The sequence below is a fragment of the Lissotriton helveticus genome, chromosome 7, assembly GCF_964261635.1.
Source record: "Lissotriton helveticus chromosome 7, aLisHel1.1, whole genome shotgun sequence".
NCBI lineage: Eukaryota > Metazoa > Chordata > Amphibia > Caudata > Salamandridae > Lissotriton > Lissotriton helveticus.
This window is the reverse complement of record NC_136068.1, coordinates 1,746,787,527-1,746,802,002: the sequence shown is the minus strand read 5'-3', so window position 1 is coordinate 1,746,802,002 and position 14,476 is coordinate 1,746,787,527. Positions and strand designations below refer to the sequence as shown.

At 38.6% G+C, this 14,476-nt stretch overlaps 1 protein-coding gene across 1 annotated transcript in view; it reads right to left on the bottom strand.

The window, feature by feature from the left end:
* LOC144770732 (sialic acid-binding Ig-like lectin 13) overlaps window positions 1–14,476 on the bottom strand; it is an 847,291-nt gene that overhangs the window by 555,899 nt on the left and 276,916 nt on the right. The gene's annotated exons all lie outside the window — the stretch shown is intronic.

The window sequence follows — 14,476 nt, the reverse complement described above, 5'->3', positions numbered from 1 at the left end:
CCTACAACCAGCGATATTTATCGCTAAATAAGCTTAGCGGCATTTTTTTTATCACCGCGCCTCGCCGGATTTTATCACAGATATAACGTGCTATTAGTAACGTTTATCTCTAAAGCGAGAACATTTCCGACGATAGTGGCGAAATGCGTGAATATCGCTGGTAATCCAGCGATATTCAGGCATTATCGCTAACAGTCTGAATATCCATCTCCCATTGGATATACAGACTAAGAACATGTCTGAGCAGGCGTTAGGTTTTGGAGATATTCGCGCTTAGCGCAAATATTTCCATCGCTACGCCTGCGTTGATATTAGGCGATAGCGATGTTAGTGACTGCTTTCAGTTGCTAACATGTTGGGTACGCCCACTTTGCATGTCATTAGCGATAAATATCGCTGAGACGCAAAGCGGGCCCCAAACCGCTCGCTATCGCCTACAAGCTGTTGCTAACTGCTGTTAGCGACAGCTTGCTAATAGGGCGATAAAATTATCGCCACCTAGCGGCCGAAAACGGCCACTAAAGCGGCGATTATCTCTTATCGCCCGCCTTGATAATATGCCCCTAGGTTTTATACCAGAAGGGAACCCTTCCTGTACAGAATACAATGCCTAAAGTCAGTTTACATGTCCTTACTTTCTCTGCGTGCTGTACAGGGCATCACACATGCAAGGTTTCAAAGGCTTTGAGAAATAAAATACATTTGTCAAATTGACGCCAGCCTCAAACAAGTATAATATTTTTAGTGCAAAGCCCTTTCTACAAATATTATTAGAATTGGCTTTGCATCAAAATTTATGAGTGTTTGCATGGGATCATCCACGTACCTTCCATGGCAAACACCCCTGGCGTAAAGTAGCACATAGTAGTGCATGGCTCTACTTTGTCCTACACCTACTTTCCCTAATTCTACACATTGAGCAAGTGTGCATAATGTTTGCTACACAAAGGTAGTGTAAAGTGTTAGTAAATCTGCTGCAAAGTGTTTTGCTTAAACTTTTGTTGGAATCTTTGGCTCTCAGGTGCTCTGCAGCAACATTGTAATGTGCTGGTTCTCTGTCTTTCCACCCCTCATGTCATTAACCTTAATCGGTTGGAAACCTCATTCACTATCTGCATCAAAGCTGCCAGGGCTGCTCCCTTGCTCACAGGAGGGTGGCATCACTGCATGATAACAAACCCCCCTCCTTCACTACCTGACCAAGCCCTGGGCTGACTCGCCAGTGCTTCATTATCTCAACATCCCTCCATCACATGAGCATTAGTGTGCATTTATTCCCTGGTCTCCATGACTGTAGTTCCCACAAAATGGTATTCAGACAGAATAGAGTTGGAAATGTTGACTTACACAAATTTTGAGTTGGAAATATCGTAACACAGAAATATCGACAGCAAGAATATCATGGTCAAGAATATCGAATTTAAGGTAAGAAATATGTTTTAAAAATATAGAAGTTATTAATTTAGTTTGCAAAAATATAGTTGTTTAAAATAATGATTTTTTAATTAGTGTTATGTAGTTCAGTTTATATTTTAAATGTATGTGATGTATCATTTTTGTAAAAATATTATTTATGTTTTTAACATATGTGTTACATTTGTTGTAGCTATCAATTTGATTTTGAGTACATTTAGCATTTTTTAGTACCATAGTAGGTTGTGGGTTAATAGTGGAATAGGGTGGAAGTGTTTTAATTATAGTAAATTAATGATTATTTTTTATTTATTCATATTTATTTATTTAAGATTTTAGAGTGTTACTTGTGTGAAGTTATGTATTTGAAATTAATTATTAATTGGTTGTTAATTAAAATTAATGAATTCATTGATAATTCATTATGGTAATTGTGTAATTCATTTTAGGTGCTGGATGAGGGGTGTATAGGGGTTGTAAGCAATTTATGATTAATTAATAATTCGTTGTTAATTTATATTAATTAATTGATTGAAAATTAATCATGACAATTGTGTAATTTATTAATTTTAGGTGCAGGTTGTGGGGTTTATAGGGTAAAGGGTGGGAAGTAATTTATGTTTAATGAATTAATAATTATTTGATCATCAATATGAATTAATTAATTGATATTTGATTAGGGAATTTGTTTATTTTTTGTGTGTGTGTTTTACTGTTGTAGGGCTACAGTTTGCGGAGTAAATTCATTTTACTTACTATTAGTCTTTTAATTGAAAATACGTTTTTATTGTGTAATCATTTATTCTACAGTTTAATTTTAGCTGTAGGTTGTGGGGATTATAGGAGTATAGTATAGGAAGTCAATTAATTTTAATAAGTTTTAATTCGTTTTTTAATTAATAATACTTATTTAGTTGGCCATTAATTATGTTAATTAAGGAAGTACATTTTTTAAAATGCAGATGTGGGTTGTCAATTGATTGGTGTTATGGGTAGGAAATAAAACATGTACATTTATATAATAATTAATGTTTTTGTTTCTAAATAATTTCTTTCTAATTAAAAATATTTGTTTGGAAATGTATTTTTTATTTTACTTAATATAATACATGTAGGTATGTGTGATATGTATTTAATATTACAACCTTTTTTTAGATTTAACATGATATATATATAAGTGTTTTTCATTTTCACATATTTAAATATTGTTAAACTTATTTTGTTTTTTAAATGTTGTTGTTGTTAATATTTTGTTTGTTTTTAATTTTGAACTGACTGTAGTGAGAATGTTATCCCTCAATCCCTACTGTTGCATTCACAGGAGTGGGAATAGTAATTTTTACCTCTCCGCTATCCTTCACTTTCCCTACTGTTACAATTATTGGAGTAGGAATAGTAATTTTTACCCCTCCCCTATCCAACACCTTCCCTACTGTTACAGTCACTGGAGTGGGAATAGTAATGTTTACCCTTCCACTATCCAACACCTTCCCTACTGTTGCACTGACTGGAGTTGAATATTTAAGTTTGAAGATTTTTATATAGTTTAATGTTTTAATAGAATATTTAAAATTAGATTTTATGTTATTGGTACATATATATATATGTATATCGTACATATATATGTATATCGTTCATACATATATATATCATATAAATATATATATTTGCTGAAAAAAAACATAGGTTTCAGGAACATTATAGTTAGTTGGACATTTCACTCCTACAAAACCAGAGAAATTCAGATGTTATAGTTAGTTCAGCTAACTAAAACTTGCCCCCCAGCAATGCACTGCTAGTGGCATCACATATTACATCATTCATGACATGGCCAGTGACATCACTGATGACATCTCAAATGACATCACTGAGGACCTCACTGATGACATCATCCAGTCACTGTGTGTTTTGGTAAAGTTTAAATAAGTATATATATATATATATATAAATATATATATATATATATATATATATATATATATACATATATATTACCTACTGGCGGTCGCCAGTAGGTAGTTATAGTTAGGATTGTTTTCCATAGGGAAATCACAACATTCTATTGGGAATAACTTTGGCGCCGGTTGAGGAATCTGCCTGAAATTTTCCTAAAATTTGCCTCGCGGATCTCCGCTCCTTCCCTTAAAGTTTGGGGGGGATTCGTCAATCGGGGGCCGAGATAAAATGGGGGTCCCAAAACTTGTTTTCCCCATGTTAATTTCCATAGGGCGGTTGGACTCACTTTTAGCTCGAACGGCTGAATGGATTTTCACCAAACTTGGCAAAATTGTAGGGACTGGTAGCCCAATGTGCCTTTGCTATGTCTCAAGATATGTGCCCCAGAGGATTTTCAGTAATTTGGGTTAAAAAAAAAATATATATCTATAGCCGTGACCCGGTACGCGCACCGGGGAGCGCTCCGTGCGCGCCACGCAACTTGCGCACGGAAAGCTGATTGGCTCTCGGGTGTCTGTAAACATTCGAAACAGTCCGCAGCGGCCGCCATCTTGTGTGTCGGTAGGATCGAGACACAAGAGGTGGCAAAAAACAAAGGGGTAAATGACCAAAAGGGGGCAGGGTAGACCCCCCAGACCACCTAGGTTTGATGTGGGGGCCATAAAAGGCTCCACGGGGCAAAAAAAAATAATCTTTTTTTTTCGATTTCCGCGGGGGGAGCGCCCAGTACGCGCACCGGGGAGCGTACCGGGGAGGGTGCCACAGGGAAAACCCAGTGAAACAGGAAAATAATAATTTAAAGTGCTTAGAGGTAGGGTAGCTCTGCATAGAGTTGTTGTGTTGTTTGGGTGTTTTAAGTACCAACATGTAGGTACCAATGCTGAGTCTTAAATTTAATGTACACCGTTTCCTCTGTAGATATCTTGCATGTTGTTAGAGAAGTTATTGTGGTATATGGAATCCATATCATAGTCTGTCAGGAAAGCAGAAACAACATGGAGGCAGGAGATGACAAAGAGATGTCAAATACACATTGGAGATAATAAAGTGGGAGAAAGGAAGTAACTATGAGCAAAATTACTATGTAACACAAAAAAGTTGCACAGTATACTATAAGTCTGACTTTATATTATAATCAATTTGGTACTAGTTTAGAATTACATATAAAAATGAATAATGTCTCGAACAATTTTTGATTATTAAATATAAATTTATTTTTCTGATTCTTTTTCAAAATGTAATAGAACTTCTAACAATATATTGTCTGCAATGTCCTCATTTTCATTCTGTGATTCTATTGCTTCCACACACTGAACTAATTCATGGTCCAGTGACTCATCCATAAAATCAAAATTGTCTTCAATAATTTTTTCATGGTTGTTCTCCAGAACAATTTCGAAAGAAATATTCTGTTCTCCTTCCATTTTCTTGCTGTAAATTGCATAAAAAATAAATATATCAGTAGAGATAGGGCACTGTTGGGTTTAAGTTCAGACAGGTAGTTTTGATTTTTTTACAGTGAAGTTATCTTTGCGCAGTGTATGGTATCAGGCTGGTAGTAGAAATATAAAAAAGTGTATGTGATAAAGCCTAAGTAAATTCATAATTATACAAGACAAGCCTAACTCCATCCATAACTATAACAGAGAAGCCTATCTCAACCTATAACTATTACAGAGGGATAGTATATAACTATTAGAAAATGTTTTCCAAATTAACTTAAAGTGCACAACATACTTCACTTTCCAAAATAACAACTTACCTTTGAAAAAGCAGTTGAAGTTCTCAGTGAAAATCCTTTTGAAATGTACTTCAGGAAGTAGTAGTCAAAATGGCTGTGTTTCCCTCTCTTTTTTTATATATATTCATGTACATAACCAATCGAATGTCATGAAATAATAGCAGAAAATGAAAGTAACATTTTAATTGGTTGTAAATTCTAACAATTCAGATGTGTTTTTGTCATGTAATTTACCTCAGGATATTTAGACAGGGCTACAGGCCAAATGGCTCAATGGAAGTCCACCAAATTTGGGAAAATGTTAGGGACTGGTATGTAGTATTGCCTATTCTATATTTGATGTACTTCTCTACAGAGGTTTTTATGTAAATTAACATAAAAAAAAATTGGGAGCGCTTACCGGTGAGCGCCCCGGTACGCGTACCGATAAGCGCAACGGGAGTCCTCCATTTTGTGTTTCGGTAGATTTGAGACAGAAAATGGAGGACAAATAACGTTGGGAATGGGGTATAAGGGGGCACGGTAGGCACCCCCTGACCTCCTAGGTTTTCTGAGGGGGTCTTAGGAGGCCCATATAGGCAAAAAAATATATATATATTTCGCGGGGGGAGCGCCCGGTACGCGCACCGGGAAGCGTACCGGGGAGCGTACCGGGGAGCGTACTTTGGTGAAAAATAGTGAAAAAAGTTAGAAAAAGATAATCATTTGGAGTGATCAGAGGTAGGGTAGCCCTGAAAAGAGCTTTTGGGTTGTGTGGCTGATTTAGGTACCTATAAGTAGGTACCAATGCACAGTCTTAAATTCAGGAGGAATATTCTATTCCCCTCATCTGAGAAGTGCACACCATCTCCTCTGTAGATATCTTGCATGTTGTAACGCAAGTTATTGTTGTATATTGAACCCATTCCATAGTCTCTCATGTAAGCAGAAACATATTTATTCACATGTTTCCGTGCTTTCTCAAATTGTGGACAAAACTGGTTGGACCACTTCCATTTCTGTCATTGGCATATATTGGAATTCACAGTCACGGCCTGAGACAACGACGGACAGAGCGGGGTCTCACATATCCTGAGCCAGGTCCAAGAAGAGGTGAGGTCCACTCCCCGGACACTCTGGTACATATTCAACCAGGTGCCGAAGAGAGGAGTTGATACAGTCGAAGGAACATTATATCCTTTACTGGTTTTCACTTGTGTGTTTTTTCTATATTTTTCACACTTTAATCACATTTAAGCAGTAGTATAACTATAGAACAGAGACCCTGACGAAAGCCTGAGGAGTTAACCTTTAGTGGCTGGAACATGTTGGTCTCCTCGCAGCTATTTGTGTGGACTGCGATGACGATACTATACTGTTCTTGTTTTTATTAGGGAAGGGGCCAACAATTAGTAAAAGTATCCTTGGTTGAGTTCCCTATCCTTTTTTAGACCACCACTCATTTTTGTTTACACTGCACTTCCCATCACATCAACATCATGTGGTAGTACCGAGTGATTGTGGGTCGCTACCCCGTATCTGGTTATCTGGGTATGCCGGTCTCAATGATCTAGAGACACAATACCCGATAAGGACTACCAAATGATAATATTGATCATTACAAGACCGTTGATGGGAATCCTAAACCAGGGGTGACTTACGTTACTGGTTCTTCACATCTTGTGATCTGGTTTGTTAGTGTTATTGTCATCGTACCCTTGTACCAACGATAAGGTTACTACGAGCAGAGGATTACTGTTGAATCCCTAATTAGACCCCTAAGTTTTTAGTTGTTTGTTATATATTGGAATATACCAAGGCAGTTTGTGGAAAAAGTGTCATCAATTTCCCAAAGGTGTCCTTTAAAAGCATTTCCAGACCTACCCCAGTCAAAGTGCCTAAGTCATTTCCACCACAGTGGAGAATTATGAGGTGAGGGTGTGGCAGATGCAAAAAGGTTTTTACCAATGGTATCAATTGATGACATCTCAATCCTCTCTGGCCAATCCATTTAATGTTCACATTTGGTAAATCAAGGTTGTGAAAATTTCTGGAAGCTGCATACCTTTGAGCCCAGTGGATGTAGCTATGTCCAATAATCCAGACAGAATACATGGTAAGAGGAGGTTCTGGTGCAGTCAGATGAGGTGTGGGAATGAAATTGCAGTTGGAACAGTAGGAGTTTGCTAAAAAAAAAACTGTGGAGTTTCAGTCACAAGCAACGATTGGTGGATTCAGACAGTTGAAAAGTGAAAGTTAGGGTGCATGGTTCTGTTTTGTGAAAGAAGCAATTTGAATGGTTAAGAAAAAGTCATTTAAAGAAACATTGCACTGGATAAGCTGGGGTATTGAGAGGTCAAACTTCCTTGCTAAGTTCAATTGCAACATTGTAGAATAAACTTTTAAACCTGAGAGCTGAGTGAGGAGAGAGTTGCTATGGTAACAGGTAGAAAGGGCAACGGGTGGGAAGGGTGTTGATTTGAAAATAGAGAGGGAAGAGTTTTGATTGGTTACTATGAGGAATATGTGTGTAGAATTAGAGGTTCTCTGTGCCATTCATGGTTGCAGTGCCTGGAGTACATACCTTTTGCTCTGCTAAAGAAATATTGGTGTGTGTGTCTGACACTGTTTTCAATCTCCTAAAGCATTTGTAAAGGTAAGAAATGATTTATTTAATATAGATAGAGAGTTGTATACTGTATGGAGAATATTTGGAAGCATATTGTGGTTTTTAAATGTTGTTTGTGTCATGCTTTTTCATAATGCTTGGTAAAAAGTTTGTACTGCATAGAGGAATTGTATTTAGTAAAATTGTGAAGTTTCAGTAGTGACATGGAATGCTTGTACATAGGACCTGTGCTGTGTTTCTTAAATGTGATGTCAAAAACGATTTTGGGGAAAATGAATTGCTTTTACATTTTTTAGAAGGAATAAATAATGTGTGCATGCTTAAAGAAATACATTTGACCCTTTCACAATGATGTTACCTGTGTTAAGTCAGTCTAGGAAGCACATTGAGTATCTTTGCATAGAGTAATTGTATTTTGTAAAATTGTGAAGTTTAGTAGTGACATGGAATGCTTGTACATAGGACCTGTGCTGTGTTTCCTAAATGTGAGGTCAAAAACGATTTTGGGTAAAATGAATGGCTTTTACATTTTTGAGAAGGAATAAATAGTGTCTGCATGCTGAAAGAAATAAATTTGACCTTTTCACAATGATGTTACCTGTGTTAACTCAGTGTAGGAAGCACATTGAGTTTCTTTGCATAGAGGAATTGTATTTTGTAAAATTGTGAAGTTTTAGTACTGACATGGAATGCTTGTACATAGGACCTGTGCTGTGTTTCTTAAATGTGATGTGAAAAACGATTTTGGGGAAAATGAATGACGTTTACATTTTTGAGAAGGAATAAATAGTGTCTGCATGCTTAAAGAAATACATTTGACCCTTTCACAATGACGTTACTTGTGTTAACTCAGAGTAGGAAGCACATTGAGTTTCTTTGCTGTTGGTTTGTGTCATGTTTTTTGAGAATGGTTGAATTTCAGTAGTGAAATTGAATGCTTGTACATAGGACCTGTGCTGTGTTTCTTAAATGTGATGTGAAAAACAATTTTGGGGAAAATGAATGGCTTTTACATTTTTGAGAAGGAATAAATATTGTCTGCATGATTAAAGAAATATATTTCAACCTTTCACAATAATGTCACCTGTGTTACCTTAGATTAGGAAGTAGATTGTGCAGATGAGGTGAGGCATGTCCAGAGTGATAGAGAAGGTGAGGCCTGTGTTCAAGACTGTAGTGGGAGCGAGGCCTTTCCTGGGGAGTGTAGGTGGTGAGGCCTGTGTCTAAGAGTGCAGTGGACTAGGCTTCATGAATCCTATCCCCCACTGCAGTCTTAGACACAGGCCTCACCTTCTTTATACCCCTGACAGACCTCTCTTCCACTACACTCTTCAATACAGGCCTCATCTGTTCTGTACCCCTAGACAATCCTCACCTCATCTGCAACCCTGAATAGACTTCAACTAATCTACATCCTTAGACAGGCCTCAGCTTATTTACACCCTTGGACATGCGTCACCTCATCTGCACCCAGTTACCATCAATTATACTCAATACATTGAGGCCTGTCCAGAGGACACAGATGAGGTAAGGCTTGTCCAAGGGTGAGAGGAGGTCAGTCCTCTCCACTGTACTCATGGACACTTAATGCTTGTACATAGGACCTGCACTGTGTGTCTAAAATGTTATTTAAAAAACGATTTTGGCGAAAATCAATGACTTTTAGATTTTTGAGAAGGAATAAATAGTGTCTGCATGATTAAATACATATATTTCATCCTTTCATAATAATGTCACCTGTGTTACCTCAGATTAGGAAGTAGATTATGCAGATGAGGTGAGGCATGTCCAGAGGGAAAGAGGAGGTGGGGCCTGTGTTCAAGACTGTAGTGGGAGAGAGGCCTTTCCTGGAGAGCATAGGTGGTGAGGTCTGTGTCTAAGAGTGCAGTGGACTAGGCTTCATGAAGCCTATCCCCCACTGCACTCTTAGACACTGGTCTCATCTTCTTTGCACCCGTGGACAGACCTCTCTTTCACTACACTCTTCAATACAGGCCATACCTCGTCTGCACCCCTAGACAATCCTCACCTCATCTGCAACCCTGAATAGACTTCAACTAATCTGCATGCTTAGACAGGCCTCAGCTTATTTACAGCCTTGTACATGCGTCACCTCATCTGCACCCACTTACCATCAATTATACTCAATACATTGACCCCTGTCCAGAGGACATAGATGAGGTAAGGCTTGTCCAAGGTCAGAGGAGGTCAGTCCTCTTCACTGTACTAATGGACACTGAATGCTTGTACATAGGACCTGCACTGTGTGTCTAAAATGTTATTTAAAAAACGATTTTGGGGCAAATCAATGACTTTTAGATTTTTGAGAAGGAATAAATAGTGTCTGCATGATTAAATAAATACATTTCAACCTTTTACAATAATGTCACCTGTGTTACCTCAGATTAGGAAGTAGATTGTGCAGTTGAGGTGAGGCATGTCCAGAGGGATAGAGGAGGTGAGGTCTGTGTTCAAGACTGTAGTGGGAGAGAGGCCTTTCCTGGGGAGCATAGGTGGTGAGGCCTGTGTCTAAGCGTGCAGTGGACTAGGCTTCATGAAGCCTATCCCTCACTGCACTCTTAGACACAGGTCTCATCTTCTTTGCACCCGTCGACAGACCTCTCTTCCACTACACTCTTCAATACAGGCCATACCTCTTCTGCACCCCTAGACAATCCTCACCTCATCTGCAACCCTGAATAGACTTCAACTAATCTGCATGCCTTAGACAGGCCTCAGCTTATTTACACCCTTGGACATGCGTCACCTCATCTGCACCCAGTTACCATCAATTATACTCAATACATTGACGCCTGTCCAGAGGACACAGATGAGGTAAGGCTTGTTCAAGGGTCAGAGGAGGTCAGTCCTCTTCACTGTACTTTTGGACACTGAATGCTTGTACATAGGACCTGTACTGTGTGTCTAAAATGTTATTTAAAAAACGATTTTGGTGCAAATCAATGACTTTTAGATTTTTGAGAAGGAATAAATAGTGTCTGCATGATTAAATAAATATATTTCAACCTTTTACAAAAATGTCACCTGTGTTACCTCAGATTAGGAAGTAGATTGTGCAGTTGAGGTGAGGCATGTCCAGAGGGACAGAGGAGGTGAGGTCTGTGTTCAAGACTGTAGTGGGAAAGAGCCCTTTCCTGGGGAGCATAGGTGGTGAGGCCTGTGTCTAAGAGTGCAGTGGACTAGGCTTCATGAAGCCTATTCCCCACTGCAGTCTTAGACACAGGCCTCACTTTCTTTGTACCCCTGGACAGACCTCTCTTCCACTACACTCTTCAATACAGGCCTCACCTCCTCTGCACCCCTGGACAATCCACACCTCATCTGCAACCCTGAATAGACTTCAACTAATCTGCATCCTTAGACAGGCCTCAGCTTATTTACACCCTTAGACATGCGTCACCTCATCTGCACCCAGTTACTATCAATTATACTCAATACATTGAGGCCTGTCCAGAGGACAGAGATGAGGTAAGGCTTGTCCAAGGGTGAGAGGAGGTCAGTCCTCTCCACTGTAGGCATGGACACTGAATGCTTGTACATAGGACCTGCACTGTGTGTCTAAAATGTTATTTAAAAAACGTTTTTGGGGCAAATCAATGACTTTTAGATTTTTGAGAAGGAATAAATAGTGTCTGCATTATTAAATAAATATATTTCAACTTTTAACAATGATGTCACCTGTGTTATGTCAGATTAGGAAGTAGATTGTGCAGATGAGGTGAGGCATGTCCAGAGGTACAGAGGAGATGAGGCCTATGTTCAAGACTGTAGTGGGAGAGAGGCCTTTCCCAGGAAAGCCTGCACTCTTACACACAGGCTTCACCACCTATGCTTCCCAGCATAGGTGGTGAAGCCTGTGTGTAAGAGTGCAGTGGACTAGACTTCATGAAGCCTATCCCCTACTGCACTCTTAGACACAGGTCTCACTTTCTTTGTACTTGTGAACAGACCTCTCTTCCACTACACTCTTCAATACAGGTCTCACCTCTTCTGCACCCCTGGAGAATCCTCACTTGATCTGTAACCCTGAATAGACCGTTTACTTTTTGTCATTGCTTTGTTGTTTGGTAATAGTGGTCTATAATCTGCTATTTTTTTTTTAACACAGATTGAAATCAAGATTTCAAGAGTAAGGAAAGATGCCATCAAGGCAAAGAAGAAGGAAAGATGATAAGCGGAAAAGATCAAAAACAGCATCGGAATTACAGCACTCCTCCACAACAAATACTTCAAAAAAACAGGAAAAAAAGCTCCTGGTAAACTAAGTCTTTCTTACGGAACATATGTAGATAAAAAAAAATGTTGGACAGCATGTAGAAAAAGAGAAGGAGAGAGTAAATTTGAAAAGGATGGAGAGGCCCTCAAAAAATCTTACTACTGGAGCAGGAGAGAATAATATGTATAGGAATAGAAGGCAGAATCAGTTTAGAGACATTCGTAAACAAATGTTTCGCAATAGGGTGGTTTTAAATTTGTTAAAAAACATTAGGAAAGGTAAACAGAGAGCTGCTTTTTATAAGAAAAAGAAAAGTGTAGAGAAGATTGTTGATAAGGCTTTTGAAGTTAAGAAAAAATTATTTATTTTAATAATCAATAGAATTAGGACACTTAACAAGACAATTGATGTTTTTAAATCAAACAGTAGATGGAAAAGAGTAATTAATCAGACTAATTTTTGTAAAAAATTTTCAGGAGAATGGATGCACAGTTCAAGTTGTGAGCCCTTTTTTATTGAGGAGAGTTACTTCCAGGAGAATGATTTAGTGCATGCAGTTGACACCAGTGGTCGAGCATATGAGGTAAAAGACGGTTGTCCGATTGAAAAAGAGAAAGTTGTGCCTAGAGAACCAGAAGAGGTGTTAACTGATGAAGTTTTAGGGAGACGTACTAAGGGTCCAGTGTACACTTGGAAGTGTAGTCGTATTTGTAGTGTGCGACAGGAATCAATTGATTTGTTTTGTAATTTCTTACGTACATATAGTAAGAAAAGCCTAAAACAGAAAATGAAGTTGTTGCAAGACTTAGATCCTTGCAGAGTGAGATAAAACACAGGTTTGCAAGGGCATTCACTGGCTTGTCTTTCTAGAAAAGTCTGTCAGAGTGTTTTTCATCATTTTAGGATGTTAGCAGTGCATCATACCAAAATGAGGACATTTGTGAGAATGTTGTATTATGCAAAAAGTCCGGCACTTAAGCTTAAACAATTAAACAGTGCTCTTTTGCATGGAACTGAATTAGATGTGAAGAAGATTTGTGAAGAAATTGAGATTTCTTATTTTGGTGAAAAAGAGGACAGTGTAGAAATTAACACAGAAATTCAAGGTAATGTGGAAGACAATGTACAGATTTCAAGTACAGAAAAGTTTGACCAGGAAATTACCAGGTTTAAGGTGAAATCAAGTGAAAGGCCGAATTTTACTTGTGTGTGTTGTCGACGAACTCATTATAAGCATCAAACTAGATTAGTTGATTTATACGTAAAAAGTGAAAAGATAAATAATTATGAGTGGAAGGATTTTGCAACTTATTTGTGGGTGGAGAATTGTTTTGATTTGAGTTCTGATCAGCGAATTTGTAAATATTGTTATGATAAATGAAATCAAAACAGAATGCCTGCTAGAGCTGTTCATAATAATCTTGAGTTGGTAGACATTCCTCCTGAATTGATGGATTTAAATACATATGAGTCTATTTTGATTCATTGTGTCCATCCTTTTCAGGCAATTGTTCGCATGGAGCCTAAGATAGGGAAATTGCCTCCTTCAGATTTACAGACAGGATTAAAGGGAAGAGTTGTTTATTTGCCTCTCGATTTCAAGAAAAATGTTGCTTCAATTGGTGTAGAGAAAGTGTAAGAGGAACCTCTGGTTATTCTAGTTAATTGTGTTCCGACAAAGAGTAAGAAAATCTGGCAAGATTTAGTGGATGTTAGGGAAAGTCAAAAAGGCAACGTTGTATTTGGTCAAAAACAATGAGTACTACAAGCAGGTATGTGTTGAAGCAGAGGAAACAGCTGCAGATGAAGACAGTGATTGTTCAGCTGGCCAAATTGAAAAAGTTGATGTGTCTAGAAGTGAAGAAATATATGAACATTATACTGTTCATCCTTTGCATTCCAAAGAAGTGATGGGGAATGCAATTGACTTGTTTCAAATTAATTTACAAAAAGGGGGTGGTGATGGACAGAGTATCTGAGTTAATCAGAACACTCATACCCAGTCAACAGATCAGGGCTTGATCCATCACCGTTTTTTAGCTCACTGCACCATCCCAGTTCAGAACATGGCTATATGCAAATTAGTCTGTCCCTGGCCCAGTGCATCATGGGAACAGGGCAGACCAAACTACCAAGCCAATTCTTCACTGGAAAGGAAACAAGCTTCCGGGGACTGGTTTCTGGCATTACAGCCGTCTTCGGCCCGGCTTGCTTGAATCCTGATGGTGCAATGAGCAAGGGACTCATGTCTGAGCATACCCTTCCACACTCATGGTGGCCAAAATATTTACAAAAAGGGGGTGGTGATGGACAGAGTATCTGAGTTAATCAGAACACTCATACCCAGTCAACAGATCAGGGCTTGATCCATCACCGTTTTTTAGCTCACTGCACCATCCCAGTTCAGAACATGGCTATATGCAAATTAGTCTGTCCCTGGCCCAGTGCATCATGGGAACAGGGCAGACCAAACTACCAAGCCAATTCTTCACTGGAAAGGAAACAAGCTTCCGGGGACCGG